At 40.6% G+C, this 25,212-nt stretch overlaps 1 protein-coding gene across 3 annotated transcripts in view; it reads left to right on the plus strand.

The window, feature by feature from the left end:
• The first annotated feature begins 11,693 nt into the window (after window positions 1-11,693).
• The window catches only part of SACS (sacsin molecular chaperone), a 54,418-nt gene continuing 40,899 nt past the window's right edge, over window positions 11,694-25,212 (plus strand). For 2 of the 3 annotated variants that reach the window (XM_048933630.1, XM_048933632.1), the window contains exon 1: window positions 11,694-11,916. The gene's annotated coding sequence lies outside the window, so the exon portion shown is untranslated. Of the gene's footprint in view, window positions 11,917-18,312; window positions 18,341-25,212 lie in introns of all 3 variants that reach the window. The other variant, XM_048933631.1, reaches the window with a different exon arrangement.

Below are 25,212 nucleotides of genomic sequence, written 5' to 3' on the forward strand. Positions count from 1 at the left end.
GCATTTGTGTTCAGGTTAGTTCAGCAGTTTCACTTGGTAACAATGCTGCACACACACACAGAACCTTTTCTATTTAGGAATTAAACAGACTTTAGGAAGGCTGGGAAAACAAGCGTTTAAGTCCACTTCCTAATCAGAAGTCACGTACAAGCTTTTAGAGGCCATAAGCAAACAGGGTGCTTTGTCATGACAAAGCATGCAAGCTAAAGCTGCTCCCCTGCTGCAGTGATGATCCTGAGTTACTGCTCTGCTGCAGTTTGAGGCCTGGCTCAAAGGTGCAAGAACGCAATAGGGTCCCATCTCAGCTGTGATTCACCATTTAGTGCAAAAATGTTGTAGGAGACTTCAGTAGGACCCTGTAGGAGGTTTTAGCAGGACTCTGTATCTTCACTGTCTGCCCAAGTGGAGCTCATTGTAGGACTGGGCCCCAAATGGCCTTCTTATTGTATTATACCATATCACTACGGGCAAAGGAAGCTAAGGAAACAGATTTTCAGACACAACAAAGAGCAGCATTATGTGAACAGACTGAGGGTACTGAAGGGAGACGTCTGATCCTGCATGGCATTTTTACAGGTGCTTAATTTCAAACATGAGAACAACCATGCTGCTGACAATGAATTGCTTAAAAATAAACTTAAAATTAAATGCATGCTTTGTTGGATTAAGGCTGTAGTACAGTCTTGCCAATCTTGGCCCCTGGTTCTTACTAATTGTGTGATTAGGCCAGCCTGTTCTTTGCCATTCGCTCGTGCAATGGTGATTAAAGTGCAATGAGTGGCTCTCTCACATGGCTTTAAAAAAATTTACCAAAAAAACCTAATCTGTGTCATTCATGGAGATGCAGCACTGACCAAAGCTGTGAGGGATGCAAATATGTTGCTGCCTTTGTTGTCTTTTCATGTCAATGAATATTACAGGTATGTGTCACTTTCACTACCACAAATCATTAGTCATGTTAGCAATGCAGCTGAAGCGTAGCCATGCCTCAAGTCATCTGGATGCCTACCAAAATGCAGCTCAGGATACGCTTCAGTAAAATCGTGGCAAAGTCCTTGTCTGCTCGCTATGGGCACCCACTGGCACCAAGAAATTTACACTTCCATCTTACTTTTAGAAACAGCTTTGGGGGGAAGTGAGAGCAACAGAGTTTACTTGAGGTTTCATCAGAGACAGAGAATTTGTTTTGAATGATTCTGACTATTTGGCCAGTGGCATTTTTTTCTGGTTCTAGTTATGTAAGTTCATTTGTAACTTTTTATTGGAAGAAGAGTTTCCTGTATAACTTTGGTTTTTGAAAAGCAGAGACATACCAATGCAAACACAAGGCTGGGGCTTTGCATATACTATAGTTTTAAACAAACCCTTGTCCAAACCCCACTCCAAACCAACTGAACACTTTCATGGACAGACTTTGATTTCTGCTCTGCATTTTCCTGCAACATGTTTTCATTCCCAGGGAGAATAAATTCCTTAGAGAGGGGAAAAATAAATCATAGAGTCATAGAATATACTCAGTTGGAAGGGATCCACAAGGATTTTGAGTTCAACTCCTGGCTCCACACAGGACCACCCCAAATCCAAACCCTTTTATCCAAACCCTTCCTATCTGAGAGCACTGTCCGAACACTCCCTGAGTTCTGGCACTCCAGGACACAGTTGGCCCTTTGGGCTGCAGTGCACACTGTCAGCTCGTGTCCAGCTGCTGTCACCCAAAACACCCAGATCCCTTTCTGTGGGACTGCTCTCCATCCTCTTGCTTCCTAATAGGTAGAAAGACCCAGGGTTGCAGGTTCCAGGTGCAGAACCCGGCACTCACTCGTGTTAAACTTCCTGCAGTTGGTGATTTCCCAAATCAAGTCTCATATCTAAGTGCTTAATTTTAGACACCCGAATCTGATGAAGAGTCGTCCTGGAGATCACAGGCGCTGCTGTGACTGATATCCCGTCAGACTGGAAACCCAGCCCTGCCTCGCAGCGGTCACCTTAGGAGAAAACTCCGCAGTGACAGCGAACATTCACGGCGCGGCAGCGCCGCTCGTGGGGCTGTGGGGACCTCTCGTGGCAAACACCTGACCAGCAAACCCTGTCCCCTGCTGTGCGGCAGCACCTTGTCCCTGCTGGGCGGGGTGGGAGAGAGAGAATTAACACGAATTAGCAAGAAGAAATAAGCAGTGCAATGACTAGCACTTGATGTCAGTGCTGGTGAAATCATACAGCGTGAAAATCCATGCTTTTTGAAGTAATTGGTGTCTGTATTCATTGTGCATATATATTTTTCCATGACATATAGTTTAGAAGAGATTTTACATACCCATGACACTTTCAGGGATCTGCTCTTTAAGCCCTCCTTAGATAGCAATCCTGAAGCTTTATATCCTTTTACAATACTTTTGTGGAGTTAAAAATATTTGTGGTTTTATGCCTGCATCATTCGGTATCTTAGGGTTTCTTTATTGCATTGCTCCCTTCCCTTCTCTTCCCCTGTGTTTTTTTTACTCCTGAAATACCTAAGCCCTGAATTTGAAACACAGAACATGGAATACTTAATTCAAGTAACATTATTATTAATATTTTAAATTATGATTCTTTTTTTCCCTGGGTATAAACCTTTTTAGCCATGACCTTTACAATCCCTAAGGCAATCTGAATATGACATCACCTAAAATGTACACTCACATACTAACCATGGAGCTTTAATTTAAAAAACCTCAAAAGATATGTCATGGAAATATCGCGATGCGTGATTCTCCGAGGCTGATAGCCCAGGCTCCTGTTAGTGAGGAGAGAAAGGGACTCTCAACATTCTCTTTTGAATTCTCTTTGTGAATGCAAAATAAAGCTATGACCTTTTCCCTCTGGCTCTGTGTCTGCTCATACAGTTTAGGTGACCTGTTGGCTTGTTTCTGCCAAGGTCACTGTTGACTCATGCTCAGCTTCTGGCCCACCAAAGTCCTTCCCCACAGACTGCCTCCAGCCTGGTAGACCCAGCCTGTCCTGGTGCAGGGGGCTTTTTCTTCCTATGGCTTTGCCTTTGACCTTGAATTTCATAAGGTGCAACCCTTTTAAGTCCCTCTGAATGGGCTGAATTACCTCTCCATCTTGTGTCATCTGCAAAACTTAATTAGAAATAGATCCGTGCCTGTCAGCCATGGATATGGTTGCATGAGTCTATGCAGACCAACATGAGCTCACTCCTTCCCTGCTCCAGGGGTTTATGTGGCATCCAGCCTAAGCTGGATACTTTGCCTCTCTGCAGAGCCTAATAGCATATGTTTAGAATCATAGAAACATAGAACGGCCTACATTGAAAAGGACCACAATGATCATCTGATTTCAACCCCCTCCTATGTGCAGGGCTGCCAACCACCAGAGCCACATCCAGCCTGGCCTTGAATGCCTCCAGGGATGGGGCATCCACAACCTCCTTGGGCAACCAGTTCCAGTGTGTCACCACTCTCTGAGTGAAAAACTTCCTCCTTAGAATTGTGTTAATCTCAGCTAACTCATCTAACAACATAACTTTTGGTTCATAGCATAGGAAAATTGAGCTCTGTGTGCTCCAGTATCCCATGTGAGTGTAATACATAGGTCCACCAATAGTAATGGTCAGTTGGCTCTCACAAAGCTACTGTATAGGGAACTGGCAAGCAGCACTGTGATAAAGTGAATCCAAATCCAATGGTGGTGAGAAAGCTGACAGGGAAAGTATTTATTAATCTAAATTCACTTAAAGGAGTGCTGAAGATAATCTGTCACCAAAGGAGCATCACCATTTGTGATTTAAAGTACAACTTCTGGCATGCTGAATAATTTGCCCCGGCCACTTGGCAGCAATTTCCTTTTCTTTTAGCAAGCTTTGGGTTGTGCCAGTGCATGGAAGAGGTTCAAGAGATTCCAAGTGTTCTGGTGCTGCAGCTGATGACAGTCTTGCATTATGGGGAATGCTCTCAAGAAAGGCAGGTCCAACTGCTGGTATCAGTCTGCAATAGCAGATGGAGTATTGAAAGTGCAGTGTTGAAAGCCAAATGTTACTAAGGGCAGAGAGAAGCTGAGGCTTAGGTGAATTGATACACCCTGAAGAGATGGCTGTTGGATTCCAGAGAACTTCAGTTAGACCCACAAAAGTAGGTGACTTAACAAAATGCACAGACATGAATGGAATACGTATATTTGAAGGAATGATCAGCTTAACTACATAACTTCTGTTTGCTTTTATCTTTCAAGCATTTAATTTATAATAAACAGTGGGCATTATCAGAAACTTAGTTGCTGTTGTTGCCAGCAGTCAGAACTTTAAGTAAATAAAACAAACACCAACATTCAGGTTTCATATTTCCATGGAGTATCCATAGCAGTTCTGATAGAGGATGCCTAGAATGGTGCAAAACCATTGGGCAATCACTGCCTGAGATTCAGGAGTGAGAAATATCTTTGATGGAAAGTGGCTATCAGAACAGCTAGGAGAGCTGCTCCCAATGGACTCGTCTTACTCGTGTATCTGTCTTAGGTAACTAACAGAAGGAAGTTATTAGGTCTACTGCTATTAGGTATTGATGAAATGCATCTAGTGGGTTCACTTTGGGCCAGATCACAGAATGTTAGCAAGTGCCATGAAGCAGCTGCTGGGTGCATCTGAATACAACACTGCCATTGAGCCTGAGAGTTGTGACAGCATCGGAGGTAGGGTGTTGCTACACCATTTATTTATTTATTTCTCTAGAGAACTCTTCCCATTTCTTGATGAATATAAAGGAAAAGGAGACAGATAGCATCACTGTAAGATTTTTATATAAAATTTTTTCACTTATCAAAATTCTCCCGTTCCAGTTATGCACATTTTGACATGCGTTACAGTCATTTCTTACCTATGCATGGATGTGTTGCCCAGAGAGAATGTGGAGTCTCCTTAGAGCTCTTCACCTGGATGTGGTCCTTGGTTCTCTGCTCTGAGTGCCCCTGTCTGAGCAGGAATTGAGTCAAGTGACCTCAGAAGGTCTCCTGCCACATCAACCATCCTGCAAGGCTGTTACGTACCAGCGTTACCATCAAAATAGTAAGAAAAGTCCTTCTAAGAGCTAAGGTATTTCTGAAGATCACAGAGAAATCTGATCTTCACCCACAGGGAATGAAGTTCTATACTGATTGCGTTGGACCCTCTAACTGACTTTAGCATGATGAGAGGAGATGGGAGAAGAGGAGGAGGAAGAAAAAAGGAAGAAATCTCCATTTACATTCTAACTAGAACAAAAAACTACGGAGGTCAGAAATAGAAAGCTACTGATTTGTAGTGGAGCCCAGACACAATCAAAGCATGAGTAAAAATTAAAAAAAAAAAAAAAGGCAGTGAGTAGTTTTTGAGTCTGTAAAGAAGGCAAATAATTGAAGATGAACAAGATTTTCATCATGAGATAGTTGTCTGAGGCAGTTGCTTGTGTACCACACAGACAAAATGGGATATAAGAGGCAAAGCTCAGTGTCGTAAAAGATATGGAAGCTGGTTGTCTGAGAAGGAAACAGTTCTTAACTTTTTGCTCAGAGATCAGTTTGTGCTAAAAATATAAAATTGAAGTGTAGAAAAGAACATGCAGAAAAGGAAAAAAACGCATGGAAAAAATGAGTAGAGCTTTTCTGGATGATAAATGAAAAGCGTCCAGTAGCTTAAAAACCTATTCTGCTTCCTGGTTGTTTACTCATGGATATTTCTGATGATCAGTCACAATTTTTTCTTCCCTTTCTTTTTGATGAACAAGCTAAACAGGTTTAATCTCTTCACTGAAGATGAACGCAGTTTTTCTATTATTATTGCTAGGGATTCACAATGATGAATAGCAAAATATATATTTTTGAATGCAATATTTATGAATATATAAAAATCAAATGTATAGATTATATTTTATATACTGATACTATATCTCATACATTATTTCATTATTATTTATTATAGTAATAAATCCTTTCTCCGACTGCAGAATGGAGGCAGTGTGGGCTCACTGACAGTGCAGTCTGACTCTTGCTGCTAGTTTGTCTTCAAGATCCATTTTAATACCCTTCATTTCACATGCTGCTCTGTAGTGATCTCTGGAGAACAGGTGCAAGAGAGCTATCTGATTTTTTTTTTTTTTCCCCACAGGTTTACTTCTGTCTGTGGAGAAGTGTGGAAATTGTTACAGGTGGGTCATTTTATCTTTCTCTCCTGAGCCTATTTCCTTGGCATTTACATTGTGCCAAATAAGTATTAAACAGGACTCCGGCAGACTGTTGAAAATCTATGCTAGCTCATTCCTATCTTGCACTCTGTGTAATTCCACGTTTAAGAAGGTATTAGCTAGCACTAGAGGAAACATCCTAATGAAAGAAATACCTTTTTGTAAATAAAGCAAGACTGGATGTGTCACAGCTCTCAGATGATTGGTGAAGAACATTCTGCAAGTTTCACTCATTCTCTGTTTTTCAAACACTTCCACAAATCCCTGCTGTGGCAAACAAAGAAAATAAGCTCATACCAGGAAAAGCTGAATCATTATTTGCATTTCTGTTCACCACAAAAGACGTCATGCTGGCATCCTTCCAGACAGAAACTACACAGAGTGGCCAACTTAAAGTGAAGAATGTAGAAAAGGTTAAAAAATGAATACATGAAATGAGGAGTAAGAGTTTAATGAGGCCAAATATCTCACCTGGGCATTTTCAGTGAGAAATTCATTAAAGGGCATGAGAATTAAATGCCTGAAAGATGTGATTCCCATCTATAAGAATGATCATAAGCAGGATCTGAGGAACTACAGGCCCATCAGCCTGACCTCAGTGCAGGAAAGGTAATGGATCATCTTGTGTGAGATCACATAGCATGTGTGGGATAACCAGGGGGTCAGGCCCAACCAGCATGGGTTCATGAAGGTTGTCAGTAGTTCATAAATGTTGTCAATGCAGTTTGTGCCTCTCATACATAAACATAGAGTAGCAGCATATAAAGATATTGGAAATCCTATCTGTCCTATCTGTCCAGATTCCCAAAGCGATTTTTAGTTCCTCGCCAAAGGCTTTTAAGGAGATGTATATAGTTAGGGGTAAGACTGCATGGATAACAGGATATAGATAGTTGAAAATCAGAAAGTAGCAGTAAATAGTCAATATATGCTATATACATTAATACATATTGCAGCATATAGTATCTGTATGCATATATGTGAACTCTACCATGTTCCTAAGATGCAGTGCAGATACAATGATAAGTTTTGCACTCTGCTGAGAACTGCAGTCCCACTGCCTGCTGTGACCTGGCTTCAGCCTCTGGTATGCAGCTGCTTCTGACAGTTCATGTGGCCACTTTCCCACTGAACCTGTGCTGAGCTAACTGACTTCCATGGCCTTTTTACACTTACTGTGAAGTTTTGCCCATCATTGTTGCCAGTTTGAATAGCAGATAAAGCCTGTCTCCTGGATTTCAACACTTAGTGCCGAAACCAGCTCTTCAGTTCAGCTCTTCCCACCTATTTCCAGGACACAGAGAGGGCTGAGTGCATGTCAGTGTTAATGCATCAAGTGCCCTCTGTAATGGGGTCAGTCAGACCGCATGGCTCCATCCGGGCTGTGTGCCATGGGCTGACAGAGCTGGCTTTTGCATTTTAGTGAGAGAGCGAATGCATCGTGCCTGGAGTTCTTACTTGATGATCCAGTCTTTTTATGACTCTTCCTACTCAGATGAGATATTAATTTTTCCATTGCTGTGGAGATACAAACACACCAAGATTTTTTTTCATATGATTCCATGAATATGTGAAATATGCATGTATATGTTTCAATTATAAAAAGTGTAGTGAATGAAAAAGAAGAAAAGAAACATGTCCAGATAATCTGAGCTTACAAATATCGAGGAGCTGTACAGTTCCACAGTGTTGGTGATATTGACACTAATAGCTTGGGCTGCCCACATGCTGATTGCAGTGGCTCCAGAAGATCAGATTGGTGTTTTAATCATCCAAATGCTGATAGCTCGCCTCCACTGACATTATAGTCATTGCATAAACTGCCTGGGCAAGATGGAGTTTTAATTATCCTGGATCACAGCCTAGAAATATTAATATTTATTATTTCTTGAATTTGTGAAGTCTACCAAGAATTCTACCTTAGATACCATCAATTGCAAAATACAGAAAGCACTACTTTAAGAGAGTATCAGACTTGAGAGCTTGGGAGTGTTTGCACTCACTCCATTGAATATTGTCTCTTTCCCATTATTCTCTCTCTCTCTCTTTCTTTTAATTAAAAATTTCTTCTCCCTTCTTCCCTTTAAACCTCGTGTGAGTCACTTGGACCACACTGTGACAAAATGTTTGTTGATCTAGGCATTACAATGTTGTGTGATCTTAGTACAACAACTCACTAACACAGCCCCAGGTATTTAACTTCATATCACAGAATCACAGAATCAGAAGGGATCTCTAGTGACCTTCAAGTCCAACCTCCCAGCTAAAGCAGATTTCCCACAGCAAGTCACACAGGTAAATATGTTAGAAAACCTCTTTTTTTCACGATTCTTTCAGAAATTAATTCAGAACATCATCTCTCATCAGTTATCTCTTAAACACTTATTTGATTCAACAACTTCTTTGCTTCTGCACAGTGCACATCACTGGCAGATGGAATTAGCAGGAAGGTTTAAAAGCCAAGCCACATTCTTATCCAACTTTACTTTAGTCTGGTAATGCATGGCACTGGGAAGACTGATTAAGAAGAAATTGCCAGTTAGTTCTCCTGTGACAGCTGAGAAGTGTGATCTTTCAGTGCCAGAAAATCTTAATCAAATATTTTATGAATTTGAGGAATGTGGTTAGGATATTGAATTTTGCATCATATTTCTTGTAACAGCTAGGAACCTCTTCTGAGATTTTCCATAAAGTCAAAGAAGTTACAGCTCCCTTGTAACAGCTGAACTGGGTCTATCACATAAGTTAAACACATTGTGATTTGAGGAGGATTTCAGCTTATCTCAGGTGCCTGGGCTCTGTGTGGTTAATGAAACTCTGTGCTCAGCATGGAGAGCTTTACAGTGGCACAGGGGCTGAGCATGGACATGTGGTTTGGAAATCCACCTCTCCCTAAGTCATTTAGGGAGGAGGAAAATGAAATGTGAGAAGCAGAGAAGAATGGTCCTGGCTGGGTACTTTTGTGAGCCATTAGCAGTGTGGGCAGTCCCTGTGAGCAACTGCCTGCACTCCATCGATGTCCAAAGTTATGCCAGATGAAGTGGCATCAGTGAGCCTTCTAATCTGATTATGATTTTCACAGCTGGGATGGTGAATTCATCAATTAAATGTCTATTGTTGCCTTTGTTTCAAAATGTCCCTGGAGAGGAAATTCAACCTCCACCTGCTTCCCACCAGGAAGCCCAGCTGCTTCTCCAGCCCCAGCTTCTAGACAGAAGGCTGCCAACAGAAGGTTCACGCTCCTCTGTAGGAAGATTCCTGATAAGAATAACAGTTCTCAGATCTTGTTTTTTAATTGTTTTTTTTTTCTTCTGTAGAAAGTGACTTTTAAAGGAGGAATGTGATTCAGAAAGGATTTAAGCAATCTGTGAGAAAGTGTTTTCTAAAAGTTCTCTTCTCAATGTCTTTTCCCCCCATTGCCTCCTCTCACCATCATGCTTTCCTTGGCTCAGTTCCCAGCTCCACAAGGACTCTTTTTCCTCATGGGGTCTAACACTGATGCAATGATGCCTATGATGCCACCCCACTGCCCTACGTGGCTGATGCCATCACTGACCTGAATGGCTGTGGCCTAGGTGTGTGCCCTGCTTGTAGCCAGGCCGTATGCCCAGCATACCATCACAACAGAGGCAAGGCCCTGAGCAGCTAAACTTAGGATCGAGATGACAGCTGGGTGAGATCACTGTGCTGCAGGAGCTTATCCAGCAGTGTAATGCTTTGGAGGCTGGCATGGCATGTTTTCATGGCCAAACAGTCCGGTCTGCCTGGTTACAATGCCCTTTTGTTTACTTGAACTCTGAGAGGATTTCATACAGTGGTCAGGGCGAACTTTGGTACAGCTCAGATGTGATCACAAGGAAAATATGTTTTTCCTCGTCTCTGTGAGACAAAAAGCAGCAGTGTAAGGCCAATTTTTGTGTTTACGTATGCTCAGCACCTCTTGACCTTCATACACATTGCTGTATCCATGAAGATGCTTGCCTGATAAGCTGCTTGTACGTAAACTGCATGCCTAATGATAACACACATAATTTTGCTTCCTATTGGTCATACTTTTACACAAAACATTAAGGAACAGGTTTCTGTTCCTTAAGAGACTGCTATCCTTTAATAAGACACTGCAGACACTCCTTAATGTTTGCAGCATTACTTTAACCTTCAACGTGATAAAAGTCAGCCTCAGCTTCTTGGCAGGAAAACAGGTCTTTTTTAAGCAAAAGCAGCAGAGTCATAGTAAAGTCCAAGAGTTCTTTAAGGAGGAGCCCTCTGCCTGTACAAAGCTGCAATACTGTTGTTTTTGTCCTCTCAGTGGTTGTTTTCTGCACCTTTGCAGATATTACCCAGAAGACAAATGAGTTCTGGTTTATCCTGATGCGGCCAAGGACTGCAGAGGGAGTTAGAGTACCAGCTCCCTAGAAATCCCCAATTTCATACTCTTGGTGAGTCCTGAAACCTTTGTGATGTGCTACGTTAGTATAATATTTTAAATGGAAATGGAGATAAATTTCTGGCAGTTTGTTGGAGTAAATGGAGAGACTGTTTGTGGCAGTGAGTTGCTGGACCATGGGCATGGATGGCACTCTGCACTGACATGTGGAACTCCAAACAGCAGGGCTGGCAAGATTAGGATAGCTCTCAGAGTTCTCTGTTTCCTTTGGAGGACAATCTGATACCTTAACATGGGTGACTGGCAAGTGAGAGAATAAAAAAACCTTAGAAATGCCATAAATAGTACAAACTTCATTTCCATTCAAGCTTGTGTCTGAGATCTCAGATGCTTCTGAGGTCTGCTTTATGAATTGAATAGGAATAAGAATGCAAAATACGTAAGGAGCTAAGCTTTAAAATGTGTAAATGATTCAAAATGCCCCAACTTGAGAAAGAGAGAGCAAACTCAGGATGCTGCTGGTAGTACACAGACTTCTGAATCTTGATGTAATGAACACTGAAGTAACCAAATTGGGGAGTCCTGAAGAGCACAAGCATTGCACACTTCTGTTGAATGAGGGAGTCCAAAGCAGAATAGCTATGGTATTTCCTAAAATTGCTCCACATACAAGAGGTTTTCAGAAGGACAAATCGCGACCATTTTAAGTATAAACATTCTCTAACACAGCAGGATAGATCAAACATGAAATCAATAGAGAATGTGGTATTTCTACCACATAAACTGAAAAATTAAAAAAGCAGAAAGTGGAGAAATTGAGCAGCAAAATGGCAGAAAGTAGATTAGAATGGGACAAAAGAGAACAAAACCTCAAGTCAGATCTGTTACAGGGAGTATTTGCTTCAATTACGAGGTATGCCTCGAGTGTTATCTCTTCAAAATATGGTTGGCCTTCTGTTTCAGCATTGTTCTGTGTTAGTCAACCACCCCACGCCTGCAGTTTGCATTGTGTTGCTGAAACAGGAGGTTGGATCATATCTCTTTAAAAAAAAAAAAAAGAAAAGAAAAACCCGGGCTGGGAAGGGGGAGCCAGAGCTGTGCTGCATTGGGCTGCTCCCATACACAGAGGCTGCAGCAGTGGTCACGCATCCCTCCACAGCTTGCTGATTTTGCAAGAGAGGAGGAAGAAGGATCATTTTGCTGTCCAGATGCTGTCAAACACAAGCAACCAGTGGAAGAAATGGCACAATGAGCAGACAAGCATGTGGAAGCAGTTTATGAAGGAATAGTTAAATACAGAGCTTAGTCCCGGCCGATGCTGTAAGTACCAGCTCAATCTCACATCCAGTGGTCTCTGTATTTGTTTGTGGGAGATGTTTTACAGGCATCCCAATGCTTTGGGAGGTATTTTACAGATACTGTGTTGCTTTTAGCACTCGCATAATAGTGTACCGAGCCAAATAGCAGCACTGCCTGCATCTCGATGGTTTTTGGGTGACTCACGAGCTGCAGTGCCTTGGCGGGGTGGGTGAAACACAGGGCTCTGCATAGGAACATGTTCTCTGTTCTGGATGGCTCACTTGGGCTCCCTGCTGCAGCCATGCAGTGCTGCAGTACCACCCTGCTTCTGCGTTGGCCTTTGGAGCTCAGGGCTGCCTTCAGGCACAGGGGAACACGGTACGTTATTTCATGCTACAGTGGCTGACCTAATTTTTAAAAATCCAACAACTATTCCTTATGCAACCTTACTTCACACCAAGTGCCCCATTCTTAATTTTCCTTATGTATGCAGTTGTGGAAAGCATATGAAATTCCAAGGGCTTTGCGTGCTGCCTTTGGGAGGCTGGATCCCAACATAGCTCTGAGAGTGCGCCAAGTATGATTTATTACTCACAGGAACGAACATTTTCCTGCCTTTTGTTCTCTTTCTAGCTGAGGTAGATGTATGCATTTTTAAATGTAAACATTTGTTCTTATGGAAATGCAGTGTTTTGTATTCTGGCAGATGATTTGATGCCTTTTGTTCTCCATCTGCTCCGAGGATCTAAATCAAGCTTTAGATTTGGCTTTAATGCCAGCTTTAAAACCAAATTCAGAAAGCAAAAACTGTCAGCAAGTTTACTGCGCTGTGTTTCTGAGGAAATTGGTAACCAGGCATCGTTGTTGTTGTTGTTGTTATTATTATTATTATTTTAATTACAGCTAAAATTATCTCTGCAGCAGAGTGAAAAACTAAGTCACAAGAAATTTCTTCACTCTTTGTAAGAATATTGATTCTGCTTTAATCTACCTAAGTACATGTAAGGCTATGCTAATTTGTTCTGAAAAGATTTCCATCTTTTTGATGGCCTCTGCAGCTGTACGTTGGTAGTCACCAACTGCTGCAGGATCCCCAGGGAGTTCTCACTCCGGCATCAGGGAGGTGGCAGCAGGGGGGCTGTGCTGAGCAACCCTGCTGGCCTCTCAGGGAGGATGAATAGGTGATGCAAGAAGTAATCATCTTCTGTGCATCTCTTCTGGGAGCTAGCAGAGCTGCTGATGCTGGCAAGTGAATACTCTCTTCTGACCCTGTCAAGCTGGGGACATGCCACCCATACACTGAGAAACCCACAGGGATCTTTTCTCATCGTCGCTCTTGGCATTGTCTTCACTTTGTGTTCTCAGAGGTATCACAGCTCTGTGACAGTTCATTTGCAAAGCAAATTTTTATTGCTTGCTATCCAAACCTGAATTATAAGAGGCCCAGTTTAGCCCTTAATTAGCTTACATCAAAACATCATTATCTAAAGGGGTGCCTAGAAGGCAATGTGAATACTGAGGCTGTGGCACTGCCAGTGTTTGCTCTTGTCTCTTTCTCTTCTATGCAAGGATTGTCACCAACGCTATGCAGAATCTCTGGTTAGAAACAGAATTTTCAAAGATTAAGAGAGCAATCGTTTGCTTTGTAATGGGAGGGTTGTATGAATACAAACAGAATACAAAAAGCCAATCCCATGTAGAGAATTTCTGTTCCCACAGAAAACGTGCAGGACCGTGACATAATTTAATTAGATAGAATTGTTTTATAGGCTGCTTACTGCTGTGTGAAGGCAGTGGGAAAAGTTCAGCTCCTGTGTACTTCCATTGTTTTCAACAGAATTACGCTGGGGTGGATTTGGCATTTTTGGGGCCAACTGGAAAAGCATTTCTTTCTCTGAACCTTTTACTTAATTGTTTTCCTGATTCTCAGACATGAATCTTTATGGACTTGAGGGCAACAGGCCAAGATTCATACAAAAATAAAACGAAGGACCTCAGATGCCCAAGATCGTGCTTGCCTGAGGCTCCCTGTAAAGACAGTGGAAGCTTCTCAGAAAACTGACAGACCACATACCTAAAATGAGCCAGAGGTCATTGTGCTCACAGTGACTGGGGCTTCAAAAATACTGCATTACATTTCACACTAAAATATATGGTACCATAGGTTTTTGTAATCCAAAAGAGCATTTTCTTGCAGAATTTAAACAGTGAGTGTCTAGCTGCCCATTTTGTTTAATCTCTTAGGATAATGCACAGAAATGGAAATGCACAGGAAAGCATGCATGTCACATTTCCAAGTATTTGATCTTCTGAAAGATTTAATCTTTGTAGAAATAAGTATTAAATAGTTCAGCAATAATTTTTGATATTTATGCAGTCCAGCAATTACTTCTGCCTCAACTAAGAAATACAAGTTGCACATTAATTTGTTGCAGCATCTTTTTTCTGTTCTTAATATTCCAGCTTTTCTCATGAGTGTGTAATTAATGGGTATATGCGCTTTTTGGCAGTCTTGAACTAAATCTTTAAACAAAGTGGTCTAATTTATTAGCATTTCCTTAGTTTTTTGGCCGTTTCAACAGTCATTCTTTGGAATTTTTAGCCAGTATGCTGTTGTGATGGAAGCAAAACAGATGGGTGATGATTATACTCAGGACAGAGTGGAACAGCTATTAGCTTCTCTGGTGACCTCTCAGGAGGGCATGAATATGCATATGCTCCCCTTAGATGTAAGGTTCAGCTACTTTTTCCTTACAGAGAGTATATGTAGTTTCATAACACAGAATCACAGAATTGCAGGGGGTTGGAAGGGACCTCAGGAGATCATCGAGTCCAACCCCTGCTAAAGCAGCTTCCCTACAGTAAGTCACACAGGTTCAGATGGTCTTGAATGTCTCCATAGAAGGAGTCTCCAAAACCTTTCTGGGCAGCCTGTTCCACTGCTCCATCACCCTTACTGTAAAGAAGTTCTGCATGTTAGAATGGAACTTCAGTGTTCCAGTTTTAGGCCATATCTCCTTAGGCGATATCTCACCTATCTGTAATGAGATAGTTGGCAGAAAATAGCTAAGACTCTGGGCTTCCACAAAGAAGGAAATAATAATGTTAGTATTTAAATTACCAGTTTTAGTTAAAGCTTATATTGAAGTAGCTTTCATGTCACATAATTATTTTAGGACAGACTAATATACCTGGCTGCCTATTTGCTAATTATACATGGTACACACTGAAGCTTTGTAGTGTTAACATAAAAATCACATTCGTGTTTTAACCAATGTAAGCTGAGATCCTCCAAAACATGACAGCAGGTTCAGAGTGGTTTGGTATGCTTTACAAGCAGGCACCAGCTGTCACTGAGTCTTGTTGTATAAGAAAAAGTTGCAAATGTCAGGGGATGTCTGGAAACCCCATGGGACAGGAGAAGGATTGCAGCCTTGTGCTTTCAATCCTTTCTTATATCACCTGCACTTCCCCCATAAACTGCCCCATCTAAATCTTTCCTTTCCTTTTCAAATTTCTCCTTCATATAATCCTTTTTCTCGCTCTCAGGCCGACTGCTGCATGATCTCTGTCATTAGTTTTTCTGTAACAGCATTATCCCTGTCCTGCCTCAGTTCCCAAACAGCATCTCACATTTCTCCTACTCCCTGAGGGTGGATTTGAAGCACTGACCATACCTGGGCTGCAAAATAAGAAAGACAGGGAAGAGGAACTTGCCCAAGCCCTTAATTGTCTCCTTTGTGCTCGGTGGTGCAGTGAAGCTCATGCCTGAACTGGGACCAGCGCAAACATGTTGAGCCGTAGTCTCTGGCAAGATCTGTTCATTGACAGGAGACAGAACAGGCTGTGTGCTGTAGGGTGATCTTTGCACTGTAGAGTGATGCAGACCCTTTCCAGGCACTGACAAGTAATTTTGACCTTGTTATGTTCATTATGTTAGTCTGGCACTGGAAACCTGTCTCCTGTACAGGCTTTTGTTAGCCCAGCAATCCTGTACGACAACAGTGCTGATCCACTAGAGCAAAGTAGATTTCAGAGCTGAAGAACTTAAAGTGATTTTCAGTTTGCTCTGGCTACATCTGTCAGTGTTAAACACGTCTCTTTAAATTATATTTAAAGTATATGTATATGTATGTACACATAGGGACTTCCTCCAAACAACAGTCAAGTCATCAGCTTGGGACATACACAATTATATGCAATAAACTATTTGGTTGTATATGTTACAGCACTCTACTGCAGAAAAATGGATTATTAGGCCTGAAAGGGCTTTTTCAACTTTCCTAAAAGCCACAGAAAGTGATTTATTTCAGTTTCTCATGAGCTGTGACAAGGATGATGTCAGCCAAGTTGTACGTGCTCTGTGTTATAAATAATAAATGAGAATGACCACAACTCCTCTTTCTCTAATGCATGAGTGTTATAGTTGGATGTAAAGGGCAGCTGCCTGCTTTATATGGGAAATAATGGAATTGCTCTGATGTGACTGAAAGTATTGATCTTGGGGGCTCCTGCTTGCCACCTTATGTCTTAATATGTTATCTCTCATACCATGTTGTAAAATGCTGCCTTGTTTAAGAGGGATAACAGTAGGATCTTGAAGTACAAAAACAACAACAACAAAAAAACCATCTGGAAATAGTAGAACAAAGTTCATGTTCTTTTTGGTCATTCTAAAATTTAGAATACACAAATCTTCCAAAAACCCTTTTAGTGGATCTTCATTCCTTAATTATTAATTTAACAACTCCAATCTGAAATACACTTCTCATTTCCTTCTTCCTTTCTCCTGCAGTACTTGCAGAGAGAGCTTTGTTGTTATAAGCTGCTCATTAATCATAATTTTCACTAATAGGGTGCTACTTAATCAAGTAGTTCAAACCACTCTGCAAACACTCATGGATGCTTCTTTATGATACCCTTGTAGCTTAATATAGTTGTTTGTGAACAGTGCTATTTCTGTTTCATATGCTAAAAGATCCATGTTCATTTCCGTCTTTCACCTTCCTAACATTTTTAATTAGGAAAAACTGCACTGAAATGACTGCTTAGAAAATTAAATATCTAACTGGGCGTGCTGTGAAGTAACAGGAGTAATGGAAGAGATGTCAAATCTTGTGCATATCAAATCTTGGCAGAGCTGTCCTAAGAATATTTTTAAGCAACAGTTGTTGTCATGAATGACAGCTGCTAAACGTGCTATATTTCCATGCTTTTATACTGATTTGCAGCATCTGCAAAGGAGTTAACTATTTTCAGCTTTGAAAAAATTTTCTCCTCACCATCTAGACATCCTGAATCCAGTCAAGCCTGTGGGTTAATCTCCTTGGTTCTGCAACATTTGGCATTCCCAGACGTAAATTTTCAGCATAGTGTGTCTCAGTTTAGAGATGAATCCTCCTGCTTACAGAGGAGACATTCATACAGACAATTATCTCCTTAAAAGCGTACTAGTCATAGACAGAAAATGCCATGCCATTTGTCTTCAGTTTTGGCTGACAAATAGCACAGATGTCTGTCAAACTGTCCACACTTCTGTAAGTATGTATCTTAAGAGCCTCTTTCTGCTGCTTTTATTTAGGAGTCAGCTTGGAGGACCAGAAGAGAAGGCAGCAAGTGTTTACTTTTGATTAATATCAGTAACTGAAAATAAAATGCAGCCTTGCAACAATTCTTCAGGGGGATGCATCAGTTGGTCTAAAGAAGATTGTGTCAGATGGATGAGCAGCACTTAGAGTCAGAGTGTCTTGGAATCATCATGGTTGGAAAAGACCTCCAAGGTCTTGGTGTTTCTCTCACTACTGAGTCCATTGCTGAAGAAACTCTTTTTACTCTGCAGAAACATTTTCTTGCCTGTAATGTGGAATTGTTCTGTGGAAGTAATATCACCTGCAAGCCATTCCCTGTATTTTCTTAGTGATTTGTCTTTCTCCTTGACAGGAGTTGTGGAGATATACAGCGTTAAGTCTGTGAGAGTAACTTTATGCTACAAAAGTAGGATTTTTTGTACAACTTCACTGTCATTATTTCAGACCTTTTTCACCCAAAAAGTGCCCTCCCCCAAACCTCTCAAGACCACAGGATTGCCACATGGGGCAGAGAAGAGACCTGGGACCAGGGTTGCACACTTGGTCTGTGGCCCAGATCTGGCATGGTCCTAATTTGAACACACATGAGTGAATAAGCACCGTCTAGAGAATGGACTAAGTCCTGCTTTTGGGGTACAGAGCTGTAATGGTGTAGACACAGTCAGTATGTGCTGTATATATTTCCAAGATGGAAAGAAAAACATTGTCCAGGTGGTCTAAAGGCTATGCAATTTCAGAAAATATAAATGTCTTTTTATGAATGGGATGAGAACTTTTCCCAAGTCTTTTGCCTTGCCTTATTGCTGCTTCTGACTTCACCTTTTTGCAGAAAATTTTGTCTGTCTTGGATCTTAAAGGTAATACTATCTTTTTCTATGCCTTTGTCTTTCCCTGCTGGTACTGACACAGAAGCTGTTGTGCACGATTTTACTGATTTTCCACAGCAGTAAGGTTGCCCTGCTCTACACTTTTCTTTTAAGCTTGTCCTTACCTTCAAAGCCTTTGCCATTCTAATGCATGTTGTTCTCCAACACTGTGAGGCTGACATTCCTCTACAATTGGCTAATAATAACATTCTGTAACATTCCCATGTTATGTTTTTTCAGTTGAATCTCTCAGTATATTCTCCCACAAAAAATTCGAAGGGTGCTACATACTAATGAGTCAGAGGAGGAGGAGGATGATGATGGACTCTACAGTTTGTGCTTGAAACCACACTGTGCAGCATGGCCATATGTCCCTACCAACTGGTGCTAATGGGTAGGAAATTTTAGATGGCTTCATTTTCTCCTTCCCTTTCTGCATTACTGTTCTGTCAAAAACATCCTACAGAACTCTATTTAGGTAATAAAGTATTAAGTATTGGTCTTTTAGCCATTCAGGTGTTCTGGCAAGTCTGTAACTTGTAGCAAGTATTGTACTTGTTTCTGGAATGTTTCTAGATTAGGTACTAGGTATTGTGGCTCTCGTTATCAGGGAATTGTGAATGACTGTTCTAGGAATTTTCTGAGACAACAAATAAGTCTCTACAGTTTAAGAAGGCCAGGGAACATTTTACTCTAGTGCTGTAACACCTAAATGTCTAAATACCAAGTACTATCTACTTGTTCTGGTCAAGCATTAGGTATATGTTATGGTAAATCTCATGCTATGTGCTTGGCCTTGATGGTATTGTCTCTGAGGCAGCCAGACTCCAGAGCACTTCAGAGAGGGAGGATGGCACTGAAGAGGGCTTCTCCCTTGTTTCCACAAGCAGCACTGGTTATCAGTGTAGTTTATATATACTTTCTGTAGGTCAGGACCAGTCTGGTCTAAAATAAAGGTCCTCATTTTGTAGCCAAGGCCTGTTCATTTAGATGGGTTTTATGTGTTTGCAGAGTGCTGCTGATTACTTGATTCCTTCTAACAGTTCCAGGAGAAGTATCTTTATCTTAGTTTTGATAATTTTATGCAACTATAACAAGCAAATACCTATTACAAAATATTTTGCTTCCTGAGCAAAATCAGGCAGTCCTGTGCTATGTCTGGGCACAGGCAAACACAACAAAATCAACATCAACATTGGAATTCCCTGCCAGCTGACTGGACAAACTTATCTATATTAGGTTGCTAGATAATGTACTGAGCCTGCAATTTGTTCTTATCATCATTCTCTAAAAGCCAGATCATCATATTACACACTGCTGTGTGAGCGATCTTCTGTTTTAGACTACACTAAAATGTTTTTGACTTAATGCAAAAAAAGTGCATCCATTTTTGCTTTATACTCACACGCTGGTAAATCTGAGATGCACGAGTGAGCTGTCTTTTAAAATAAAACTTTGTTGCCACCACTAAGGCATTCCCAAACTGCAAATGGAAGATTATTTCATTTTATCCAATCCTGATGGATAAATTAGGTATGTTTTCAGTGACCCACAGGTAAATGAACTCAGTTACCACTGGAAAAGAGAGCAGATGTAAATTTCAAAGTTTAGAGCTTTTCTTCACGCTTTCCTAAATGCCAGTTTCCAGATATTCAAATTTAGTTGCTGTCAGCTTGGATGTCCCAAGTGATTTCCAGCTCTTGGCTGTGCACTGCTGGATTGGAAAAGGTCTCCAGGAACAGAGCAGTGCTCTGATGTCACAGGCTGTGAAATCTATCTTTGGATAAAAGCTGATCAGTCTCCAAAGCCATTACTCTACTCATTTCTACTCTTGGAGGCCTGCCTGGGAGCCTCACTGCTTTTTTGATTCATTCATTATTCTGGGGAAATTTAAACTTATGTATTTTTATACCCATGTCCTCTAATATTTTAAATAGCTCTTCTCCACTTCCTATGCTCATCCATCTATTAGATTTTAAAAAAATAATCTTACCTTTTCTGTGCTATCTTCTCTATCGTTCTGCTTGGCTGAAGAGGACAGTTTCTTTCAGTCTGTGCTTAAAGGGTAGGATTTTGATCCCCTTAGCTGTCCTTGTGGTATCAGTCATGTCTTTGGGAAGTGTCATTAGTTTCTTGCTGCCACCCACCATGCAGCTGGTTCTGTATCTACCATTCTTGTAATATTTCAATCTTTTCCTGCTTAATGAATAGTTTTCAAAGTATTTGATGTTTCTAAACTTCAGAAGGTGAGATTTATGCAGATTCCTTTCTCTGCTAAATAATTTTTGAATGGAATATGTGAGGTAGACTTTGCATGATTTTTGTACTTTAACTCACTTTGTGTTTGTTTCCATGTTTTTAATTATTATTTCCTTTCAAAAGCTTTGCACACTATTGATGTTGCACAAAGGATGTGCAGTTTCCCAAATCACATCTTCCGGTCATTAAGTGGTAACATCAGTTTGATTTGTTAAAAATATTTCCTACTAAAATGGCAATTTTGTGTTCCAGAGTTCTTAGATGGAGGTGATCTGGTTTCTTCCAAGTAGAGAGGGTTAACTTCAACTCCTACCGTAGTTATGGCAATTTTTTTTACAGCTCTTTTTTTTTTTTCTACTAGCCATGTCATCTTGGTCCCAACACTGAACTCTAACATGAGATGGGAATGCTACTTATCTCTGTTGTGTTACCTGTGTTACTGGTTGTGCGTGAGGCTTTCTAAGTAGAAAGACTATATCTCAAATTGGGCCCAGAAGTCATTTGGAAGCTCTTGCAAGGTAGAAGATGCATCATTCAGTGAGGTGGTACACTGTACATGGTCTGTAGCTCAGAACTGCTACATACTTCCTGACATGATGAATCAGAGCTCAGCTTTATCAGATGTGGTTGTCAGCTCTACAAATACCTGTCTCACCTGGAGATCTCTCAGACCAGGGCTGTCTGCATATCCCATAGTGTCTAAAGTAGAGGCAATCATGATATCAAGATTATCTTATCATAAACTTTCCAGTGACTCAAAACAAGAAAATATTTTTTAGGAGTAGTAGAGGACAGGATAACAAGAAGGTTTGATTTCTTGAGCACTGCTTTAAGATCTGTTAGTATCTTCCTCTCCACAAAAACAAACAAACAAACAATGTTTTGGATAATCTGTAGATTGTAGGTCTGAAATTTCCTCATCAGTCTTTTGTCAGTCAAATGCAGATTTCTGAATTGTAGGTCTGACAATTTCAATCTATTTCAAACCTTAAGAAGATGCTGCAAAACATATTCATACAGTAAATAAATCACATTGATACATACATGCTACAGATCAGTGTTTCATAATTACTGATTGTCCCTGAAACCAAATACCTGTAACAGAACAGAAAACTTCCACATAGTAAGGAATGCTTATTTAATGAAAGAAATAAATGCATTCACCACTTGAAATAGCTCTTCTTCTCATGGCTTTCAAACAACTGTGGCAAGCCAATCTTTCCAATTTTCGTTGTAACCATTGTCATAATTATGAAAAAGACTCTGAAACCATACCAAAAGTAGGCTGATACCTTCCTTCCTGGGCTGCTGTGTTGTAGGATGAACAAAAAGAAAGATGCTCAGCCAGAGAAGAAAGCAAGGCCACTTGTATTGATAGTTGAGGTTACGTGGTGTTCAGGAAATGGCAACACTGAGGTCAGGCATGAATTAATTTTAGGAGGATTTGAGTACAGCTACTGCTTATACTTGAAGATAAAATCAGATTTATTTTTAAAACTGTGAGGGGATATCTTTCCTTGCATACATTGAATGTTTGAAATCTGATTGTTTTTTTCCTGCTTTAGACATTTGAACATAGACAACAACTTAATTATTTGTGAACATCCAAAACAAACAATAATATAAATGCAACATTCTAAACCAGTATCTGCAAAATGCATGTCAGAGGCGCCAACAGACTTAATGCATTTGTTATAACAATCTTTTGTGTACAACACAATAAAGTGCCTTTATGTGACCACAGAGGATATCTGCTTTCCCTTGTATTTCAGCTAGGAGTAATGTTGCAAAACAAGAGTTGAGGTGAGACTAACACTTGGTGCTGAGTTTTCTGGGTTACTCCTTAAGAAAAGTGCTTGTGAAATATAGTTCATGTAGCTAAAGGAATGATTTTACCAATCCAAAAAAACCATAGTTAAAATAAAGACAAACGGAAGGAAATCCCTGAGGATATACTCTGCTTTGGAGAACCATGTTATCGCGACACTTGACTGACCACTTCTTATCGTGTATTGCAGCTGGTGTATTTATTCTGAATTATATTTTCTGTACTAAAGCTTTGTTCCTATCCTGTCCTTAATGTGGTTTCTCACCAGGGCCTCATGAGAAATAACTCACTGCCAGGTATTTCACGAACTCTTGTATGAACAAACCTGCACAGATCGATGTGTTGCTGCAGTCAGTGGTGCAGACAAGCTCAGGTACCAGAAATTGCGTTGCTGCTTTTAGCCCAGCAAAGCTATGAAGCTAAATGCATCCTGCTTTACAGCAAGCAGAACTTATTGATTAAGCTGGGTATCTCTAAATGGCATCAAGTTGTACAGTCAAGCCATAATCCATTCATGCTATTTTTTTTCCTCTGCTTAATAACTTCATTGTTCATGTGTTTGTTTGCTAATGCAGAGCTCTTCTAATTTCTGCATTGTGGTTTACAGACAGTCTCAGTTTCCTGTTTCACTGGAAAACTCATCAAATGGTTGAAAACTAACTCTCACCAGGGCTAGTTCTCCTTCTTCTTGTCCTCCTGTGTTCAGTTCAGAGGAAAGATCCTCACACCTCCGGGTTTCTGGAGGGCTGCTGTTCTGATGAGCATTTAAATGCCTGGCCTATTTTTGTCCAAGTAGTTTTTTCTCCAGCTGTTGTGTGTTGCTCAATAGTCACTTTGAAACATCCACTTTGGGTATGATCACTTCATCAGAACTCAGTTAAGGGATTCTTTACACATAGTTCAGCACACAGTCCCAGACAGTTACTGTGAGATTCTTTGAATACCACAGAATCTGACTGCAAGTTGGTCAAATTATTACGAGCCATATCTAGAGCTTTGGATATTGATGTATGCAATCATACTTCCTGAGTCACCTCTCCTGTAAATGAAGTATCACAATTCATATGTTAAGCACACTTACTTGTTGAGGATTGCATTTCCCTCGTGCCTTTTGAGAAGAAACAGATGAAATTAGCACAGAATGTATATATATATTTAATTTCAATGAAATTCGTATTGTTCTTGAGAATATGTATTGCAGATTTTTTTTTTCTGGCCCTTGAGACACGTTTCCTGTACTCCATGGTTCGGAGTAATGTTTATCGCAGCCTGAAGTCATTGTGTGGTACTGAGCTGTGTGGAGGTACCAGCTTCACAGTGAGAACATGCGGCTATCAGCTCTGCTTGCTGCAGCAGCTGCACTGCTGGGTTCTTGTGCTCTGATCCATCTGGTTTTGGAGTTAGCAGCATCTCTGTCTGATCAGGTCACTCTGAACTGTTTTCCAATATGAGTTATAGATGCACCCAAATTTTCCTCTAGAGATCATTGCCCAAGTTCACTGTCTGCTGCTGGAGGCTGTTGTCTTTCAGTAGAAAAGAAGTTTTCACAAATATAGTGCAGCCTTTATTTTCTATTAAAATGTAATACTGAAGTCTAAACCAGCTGCAATTGATTCCAAGATTCATAAGTCATGCTGTTCTGAACTTCTCAAGAAATCACCAAGGAAATGTGAGCGTTGAACTAAAATGTTTTGGTTTCAATCTATAAGAAAACTGCATAACTTAAATCATTTATCCTGGTGATCACTTCCTTTTTGCAAACAGTTCTTGATGTACTTGTTTAGATAGACATCAGTACAGAACTTTCTGTATTGTAGTCTGGCTTGCTATATGTGCTTGATTTAATGCATTACAAATACTCTCCTTGGAAGATGTAGGGAGATGGGGCCTAACAACTTTCAGAAACAGTCTGGATCATTGACTGAATTCATGGACTCACAGATCATTGCCACAATGTTATTTAAGCTGCTCCTCAAACATAGGCTCTTTGGAAAAAGCCTGCTGTCTGTAACAATTATCCTAGACAAACGTGGTCCTCTGCTCTCTGTGGTTTATCTTTATAAATTTTTGGCATAACACTGAAAGACGTCCTACTTGATTGGAGGAAATGGTCTCAAGTTGTGCCAGAGGAGGTTTAGATTGGATTCCTGCTATACCACTAGACTATGGTTATAGGGTTGCAGGTCCCATGGTCCCATTTAGTACACTACGGGATCTAAGACAGATAATTGCTGCTCTCTGTTGCTTGTGTAGCCTTGCAAGGGATAGGCACAAACAAGAATATTTGGATCTAAAAACATCACGTTCTAGATACGTAATCTGTTGTCTCCATAAAAATCAACAACAGTGCAGCATTTTTATTCTTGATAACAGTGCAGCATTTTTATTCCTGATAGTATCATTAGAATCACAGAATCACAGAATTGCAGGGCTTGGAAAAGACCTCGAGAGATTATCAAGATCAGCCACACTGCTAAAGCAGGTTCCCTACAATAGGTTGCTCTGGTAGGCATCCAGACAGGTCTTGAGTATCTCCACAGAAGGAGACTCCACGACTTCTCTGGGCAGCCTTTTGCAATGCTCTGTCACCCTTACTGTAAATAAGTTCTTCTGCATGTTAGTACAGAACTTCCTATGTTCAAGTTTTAGGCCTTTTCTCCTTATCCTATTACTACACACCACCAAGAGCCTGGCCTCGTTCATTTGCGTCCTACCACCAATTAGATATTTAGAAGCATGTATCATATCACCTCTCAGTTTTCTTTTCCCCAAGCTG

This window comes from Lagopus muta, chromosome 1 (assembly GCF_023343835.1).
Source record: "Lagopus muta isolate bLagMut1 chromosome 1, bLagMut1 primary, whole genome shotgun sequence".
NCBI lineage: Eukaryota > Metazoa > Chordata > Aves > Galliformes > Phasianidae > Lagopus > Lagopus muta.